The following is an 8,292-nucleotide window of genomic DNA, read 5'->3' on the forward strand; positions in this document are numbered from 1 at the left end:
CTCTCTCTCTCTCTCTCTCTCTCTCTCTCTCTCTCTCTCATTAATGATGCAATGTTATTCAACAGGCTAAGCATAGTGCCTGCAAATCTTCATATTTAGCAGAAGAAACGCTCCTTTCTATTTATAGGTTCACACAGCATTGTCTTCTAGTTTTGTGGTTGCACTGAGCTTTGAGTCTGAGATAACACTGAGCCTGTTTACTGTGTCATTTGCAGAAGCTAGGTGTCTTCTGGTCCCTTTTATAGATACCAGACCATCGCAATCTTCAGTATGATCCCTTTTCCCAGCTTTGCACTTTTGTTTCAGTATCTAATTGGACATTTCTCTAAATATTCAGTAGAGTCTAATAGTAAAGGTCAGGAAGAGAATGATCTCTGCCTAGAACATCTCTAAATATACAAACCTGTGACATTCTGACACTGAAAAGAATACTTTACTTCTTTAGGGATTTTGAACTATAATCACACTTAAACTTCCTGTTCACCACTCTGCTTTCCTCAGTGTCCCTGTGGTCAGAATGTGTAGATAGGCTTCCATTTCCTCCTAGTTGTTAGAGAACTTCCAGTCAAATGGGGCCAGTTTTCTGTAAAAATATGCCCACATTCTCAGGCTCTTGAGGATGATGTTTCAAAGACTCATTGAACCCAGGTATCTGAGACTAGTGCCACGATTTATGAAGCATCAAACACTTTCCACACCAACACAGGAAGATGAAAAGGAGGAACTCTGCAAACCTTCACTAGTCATTCCATATCAGAGCAAAGGAAGTTTTCACTTAAGCCATGGGAGAGATGATTGACAGTACAAGTTCAGTCTCAGGCTTGGACATAACCCGTGTGGTATAGTTTTGGGAGTGTTTGAAGGCCTTCTGCCTCCAAGGACACTTTTACTGAGCTTGAGAGACTAGTTGCACTTCTAGAAGTAAGAATTTCTGAAATCTTGATTTTAAAATTCTGATCCTCAAAAAAAATAGTCTTATTAAAAAACTTTGGTGGGAATATTAATCCAAACTAGAAAGAAGTGTATAGCAGGAGTGGAATATAAAATAAACCTAGAGGCAAACCAACGGGAAAACTGATCTGCTCAAGACTTGCTACATTGTCAATAGAGTCACAAATGTCGAATATATAGAGAGAGTAATCAAATATGCATTAACCAAGATATGGGTACAGAAGACTGAAATATGTTATGATTGCTTTGACTTTGTACTCTGGGATCTAGGATGCCATAAGGGATGCTTTTCTTGTTTATTTAAAGTGAGTTTCCCATGTTAATGATTTTAGCCCTTCCATAGGCTTACTTCATTCTATTCTAGATCTACTGAATCCCTGCTATGTGTAAACACAGTGGATCAAAAAGAGCTGGGGAGAGCAAAATATAGAGCAAAGGATGAGAGGTAAGATGATGGGAAAGGAAACACTGCCAGTTCCAGCAGCTTTCTGCAGTCTCATCAAACAGGTACGATATTTTGCAATTTTCTCAAATACAAAACAACATAAATGTGATTAGTATCTAAGAATGCCATATTCTGTAAGATATTGGAGGAATCTAAGCATCCAGAAGAGCTATTGTAAGGGATAGGATTTCAGTAAGGAAGCTAGTCAAGTCTTCCAGTAGGAGGAGGGTTTAGGCGGGGTTATTAAGAATACCAGGGTATGGTGGTACATGCCTACAATCTCAGTTCTTGGAAGCCTAGGGCAAGAGGATCACAACAAGTTTAGGGCAAAGGCAAAGTTTTGTCAAAATTCCTAATTCTCAATGCTTTGGAGTGGATCTTTTTGATATCATGTTGTGATCACAGGCATATCTGTTACCTATTGTGTAGCATGGTTTCTGAGAATTCAGTCTGTTGCCTCAGATAAAACAGATACAAGCTAATGTGTATATATTTTGAAATAAATTACCCACTGGTGAAGTTTCCTGGCTTAGATTATACTTTTGTATTTACATTAATGAATTTTAGTATGATCAGAAGCAAAAGAACAGTCCTATGGGAATCTATTGAATTTCATTCCAAATTGATCAAATAATAGCATATAAAAACCAAGTGATGATTTTGTCTAAGGTTTAATTTTAAAGATGAAGAAAGTACAAGGTGAGAAATGTAGTTTAAGTCTCTAGACAAAGTATTGATATAACTGAGACGAGAACTCTTTTCTTTAATATTAGTGTCCCCACCAAAGTAAAGGCTATCTAACTGATGCCTCCTGTCATCTACCAAGTTGGTTATTTAGCTGTGGTTGCATTGTCTGTGGCCAGTCTTTTATGTTACTTAGTAAAAGAGGAAAGCCAAATATCAAATGTACTCAAATATTGGTCTATAGTCTCTATTGTTATATATAAAAGGCAAGGCATATTGATTCACATAGCTCTATTTAAAAAAAAAAAAAAACGTCCAGCCAATATGAATGGAGAAAATACATACAGCTCACTTTTTCATCCATTGTCTAAAGTATAATTTTGAAATAGAAGTTATGTAAGGTGGGACTAAAAGAAAATTTGAGCTTTTCTATCAATTGAAGAACATAATATTCTTTCTAATGAATATTATATTATCCCAAATGTTTGCCTCTTGATTCTAAAGTTACTAAGTTTCAATTTAGCTTCTTTGTCATTATGATGATAAGATATCATTTGACATAGTAAAGAGTGTGATTAACATACTTTCCAAACATATTGATATAACCATGGCTATAATTTAAATATCAGAAATCGTCCCACACCACAAACTTTCAGTAATTTGTTAAAGTTGTAATTTAATTATGACTAACATTGGTTTAGCACTTTGAAATCTGCAAAGGGCTTTATGATTTCTTATACTAGCTCAAGCAACTAACATATCCTCACCATCAATTAAACATCAGAGTATCAGAATGCTGTAATTAACTCACTAAACACATTAATAACATCCAAATTATTTTGTGTGAGAAGGAGTTACTACCAGTTAACTAAATAATTATACTCATTCTTTGCTCTTCCTTAAGTAAAATCATTTGGGCGGGGGGTGTCTGGACAAGAAGATATTTATTTAATGGCCTAAGTGCCATGCACCAAAATGTCTTATAATGACATTATTTTGTACATCAAAATAGCATATGTTTTAGGTAGCATTTTGTTCCTACGTGATAGCTTTCAAAAGTGCTCAGAAATGGTAATTTTTCCCAAACTACTACTCTAAGAACAATGAAAGCTAATTTGTAGTATAAAGAATTAGGCTGCGAGGCTAAGCACTGCAAGGGAATATAAATAAAGATAAAAATATCTCTCTAGGTTCCCTGAGGGACAAGCCTGACTGCATAGGGGTTGATGTCAAAAGTATCCCCTCTCCAGGAAAATGACATCGGGACAGATATGGCCCTCATGCTTCACTGGACAACGACAGGGGGACTGGAGCCATTACAAGGTTCCCTTCAAATACTGGAGGTCATGCCTCTATCCCCGCCTTCGCAAGTTTAGAATTGCCACAGCCCTTCTGTACTTAGAGAAGGGAGGAGATGTCAGGGGCAGCCCTGCTTACACACTGAAGGCCTAAAATCAGCCATAGGCCTAAAATCAGCAATAGGCCTGTCATACATGTATACTAACACCAAGTCTTGGGTCTCAGTGGAAAAACATTGAAACAGATGGCTATAAGCTAATGTCAACAGGCAGCTTTTGTGGAAATTTACCAGCCTGAGTAGTCATAGACCTTGTAAATAGGTAGCCTTGGCAGATAATACCAGCTTAGATAAGGACAAGCGAGTCATAGGCAGAGTCATAGTGACTTGTCCCCTGAATCTTCACCCAGCCGATACCCGGTTCTGAAGGATATCTGTATTCCCCCTGAACTCCCACACTCCAGTGTCATTCCCTTCCCCACATCCTGCCTTTCTGTGTTTATAACCCCTGTGTGAATGAATTACAATTTGACAAAAATAAATAAATAAATAAAAAAGAATCAGATGATGAAAACTTAGAAATTCTGATTCAGGACATTCACAGACCTCAGAGTGAAATCTCCTGAGCTTGGGGTTTATAAGCCTATGATGGTGTTGGTGGGTTATGAGTAGGTTTCCACATTCACAGAACGCCTACCTCGTCTTAAAGGCACCACAGAGTAATGCTTATATCATAGTGTCAAGCAATTTCAGAGAAAACCACCTCTTTAACTCCTTCCTTGAAATATATTTCAATTTTGATGTATTTATGTGTGTTTTAGTTTTTCTTGGCAATATATCTCTGAAATGATTATTAAAGATGGTAGGAAAACAAATCTCAACTCATAGCATTTTTCTAAATCCAGAAAGTGAAATGGAATATATAGAGAGTTGTTTCTATCCCAGACAAGTGGGCCAGTGGCCAAATAGAAAATTGCCACATCCCACAGGACTACAGAAACAGACCTGGCTGGATCAGTGGAGGAATGAAGAAAAGATGCACAGAAAAGCTAGGGCAGGGTGGTCTGGGTTTTTAGCTGGAAAAGCCACAGCACCCTGGAAGCTCAGTGTGGTTATTATATAAAGTTAAGCATAGAGGTGGGGTAATTTCAGACAGTTAAACAAAGAGACAGGGCTTTTGGTATGCCTCTGAACAAGGAGAGCTTAGATAAACTGGATAGGAAGCGTGTCTGTAGGGAAGCAGTCTTCAGGCCATAAACATCCAAGAGCAGAAAGATACAGTGCACATTTCTGTACAAATTATCAATGTTCTCACTTGGATAAGGCTTTGCTATTTCCTTGAGCCTAACCTGGAGAAAATTTTGCCATTTTCCATGTGTCTAAGGCATGAAGGTCCTTGCCATAGCTTTGTCCAAGTCAAATAATACACATTTATTCAAAGCTCTACAAATTCACTGCACAAAATGCTGTGTTATCTAGATGTTTTTCCTATTGTCAAAACCATGAAATCATGCTTAATTTGTTGATTGAATTTTTATTTTTAATCCATAAAATAGAGGGAAAGACAAACAGTGTCTAAAACAAGAAATAATGATACTATACTGTTTTTTATGGAATGTTTGGAGCCTAAGGGAGCCTCGTTAATTATAAAAAGGTCTAGAAGGGATTGCAGTAAAATAATCACTATTTTCAAGTAAATGAACATTAGATTTCCCAATTAAAAGTAATTCTCAAGGCAATACTAAAGGGCATGTTGTTTGGATCTTATCCTCAAGCCAAAATAGTAGCCAATATAAGTTAGTTAGAGGTTTACTGAATTTGAGTTTTGTTGATAGACATTTCGTCTAAAGACCACAAAAGTCACTTTATACAACTCATATTCATGCATGTCCATGTGGAAAGTACCATGTAAAGAAGCACTACTATCTATAGACAGAAGGTCAATTACTTCACACAACACAATTCTCAGTGCAAATGTCAGACACCACCCCTACAACCCAGGCTGAGTCAACTCACATACCTGCTGCCAGTATGAAAAAAAAATCAAGTATTTTTTTCCTTTGACTTTTTTCTGTGCCCTTTTTGTATGAGAAATTCTGAAGGGAAACAATGCATAACTTAATATTCCTGCCTCAGTGTTATGTTTTTATCAGGTAAATCTAAACTGAAAATTTCAAGATAATCAGCAAGAAAGGAATGTTGAAGGATGGTAAGAATTGTAGAGAAGTATATGTTACAAAATTTTGCCCTGGGCCAGATATGCTAACCATATTAGAAACTCATAGAGTACTGGAAGAAAAAGGATTTGTAGATATCTTCCTTGCTCTGAATGGGAAAGGACTTTAGAAGGCTCCTGAATCCATGACACCATTGAGAAATTTTTCTTCACAATCATATACCTAATTTTTTGTTATGAAATGTTTTATAATTACAAAATCAACTTCCCAAAAAAATTCAGAACAAAAAGAAATGTAGAACAATTACTGAATTAATAAGAACTGCTACCTTGGGCTGCCTGCTAACAGGAAGTGAGATCTGACAGGAAGTGCCCAACAGTGGAGGTTTTCAGATAACGATACACTAAATGATTACAAATGGCACATCTGCGTGACTTCCTCATTTTACAGGTGATGAAAGTGACTCCCAGGCAGTTGCTACCCTATTAGGGAGTTAACCAGCGTGAGTTCAGAAGAAATTGCTTTGAGAGAAGATGTCTCTTTTCCCTTATACTTATTGGTGTTTCGATGGTAACCTGCATGTTCAATTTGTTGCTAATATTTTCAAATCTAGGTTGATGTGAGGAGGCAAGGTAATAAAAATGAAAGCATTGACCACTAGGGTGGTAGCTATGATATTTGATTCATTTTTAAACAATAGTTCTTTCTGCTAATCCCTTAAGTTGTACAAACATGTGTGCATTGTGAATATGTGTGGGATTCTATATGGGTTTTTCATTGGTAAACTGTTTCCTACCTCTCATAAACTTTCTGAAAGTTCATGAACCAGCAAACATTGGCAATCACTGACCACATTTTTCAGTTAAAAGCAAGCAAAGGCTCAGAGATGTTCTCACAGCCAGATAGTAGAAAAGTCTAGATTGTATAGAACTCAACCTGTTCCTTTTAATTCAGTGTTTCTCTTATTACTGCAAGCAGTCTCTTTCTCAACCACTTTATTAGTCCAAATAAGTACATTTGGGCACCTTCCATATTCTGTGCTTATGGAAATGATCGCATCAAAAGTACTTAAAACCAAGACACTGTAGACTAAATACAGGAAAGGATTTGTAAATTAATGTGAGTTCTCTAAACTGTCAATCATCCAGCGGATGTGTTTTTCAAACAGCTTTAGCCACTGTAGCTGTGGTAATATATTTAAGCTACAAAGTAGGTCTTCAGAGACACTCTAAAACCTAACCTACCATACCTAATTTAAGCAGAAGACTGATTTATTTCATTAATCACCAAATATCTGTAACCAGACCCTAGATGCCACAGAATGAAGCACTAGTCAGCAAAAAGCAAAACCCAGACATGTCATAAATGCACTCCAAAAGAAACTCAAGTATGACTACCACCTATCATGCAATGCTTAATAATGCTAGGAACTCAATGATATACTTTGCCTGGATCCTCCAAAAGAATCAGATACCTTTGTTATAATCATTTCCTGATTCTCTACCTGGCTTCAACTTTGCATTACTTTCTTCTACACTTTTCAATTATTATTAAGATTTATCTGCCCACTTAATCTGAGTTAAAACCCTGTGCATTTGTTGCAAAAATAATAAATGAATAAAATATATACACATATCTCAGTGAATATTGTTTAGATTTTAATTTTCCAGAGTCAATGATGCAGGACACCAACAAATAAAAGAGTCCAAGTCTATTTTGTAGATTTCAAGTTAGAATAATTTGTAGTAGCTAATATTAATCAATGTGTTTATTTTGCAGCATTTAAAGGGGAGAAGGTTTGATGGGAGAATAAAAGAATTATTCAAAAAACAATGTGAAATCTTCATATATTAGGATCCAAAAAACAATGTGAAATCTTCATACATTAGGATCCCTTAGAATACTTTTAAACTGCCTAATGTCTCAGTGAATTGATGTGATACACAACTCTTCAGAGTTTTAGCTTAAGCCAAATAGAATTAAGGAGATAGATATCCAAAAAAGCAAAATACCCTAAACCCATGCCTGCAATTTTCAAAATGGAATTGTCTCTGCTTCTTCAAGTCCCTGTAAAAGCAAAACCAAAACCAAAAACAAGTGATGGTTTCAAGAGTTCGGCCCGTTCGGAAGTATGACCCTGCCAGTCCAAGAATGTCTATTTCTTGTTCCAGGGCCAGTGAAATGAAAAGAAATTAATGGGAGAAATTAAATACAAAGAGATAATCTGTAAAAGGAAAACAAAGAGACTGATGGTTAAGTGGTTGGGGTAGGGCAAAGAAAAGATGGAGTAATGGGTAAAGACTGTTTAAAGATACATGCTAACAAAAGTAAAAAACACAGATTTGGACACAATAAGTACCTATGCTTAGAGAACTCTGAGAGGACAGAGAACAAGGAGGTAGACACAGGCTACCACATGTCTATTCCTATGCCTCACTTCCTACTTCTAATAGAAAGAGACAGATAACTGTAGATTAAGGCATTTTTTTCCTTCTCTGAAACATAAAGTTGGAGTATATGCTCAGGAGTGGTATAGCTGGGTACTTTAGGTATTATATCTCTATACATAACATACCAGGAGAAAAATTAACAACAATCAGTATCTTCCTCTACTTATAAAACTAGAGCTTGTTGAGGTTTCTTTGGGTTCAGGAACAGTAAATTGTTGACAAATAATATACTAGAACAGGATATATCGAACATCATTCTCCTCCCCCTCTCCCTCTCCCTCCCCCTCC

At 36.5% G+C, this 8,292-nt stretch overlaps 1 pseudogene; it reads left to right on the forward strand.

Moving 5' to 3' along the window:
* Positions 1-8,292, forward strand: part of LOC114629615 — an 85,210-nt pseudogene that overhangs the window by 20,376 nt on the left and 56,542 nt on the right.

The sequence above is a fragment of the Grammomys surdaster genome, unplaced genomic scaffold (assembly GCF_004785775.1).
Source record: "Grammomys surdaster isolate TR1022 unplaced genomic scaffold, NIH_TR_1.0 61, whole genome shotgun sequence".
Classification (NCBI taxonomy): domain Eukaryota; kingdom Metazoa; phylum Chordata; class Mammalia; order Rodentia; family Muridae; genus Grammomys; species Grammomys surdaster.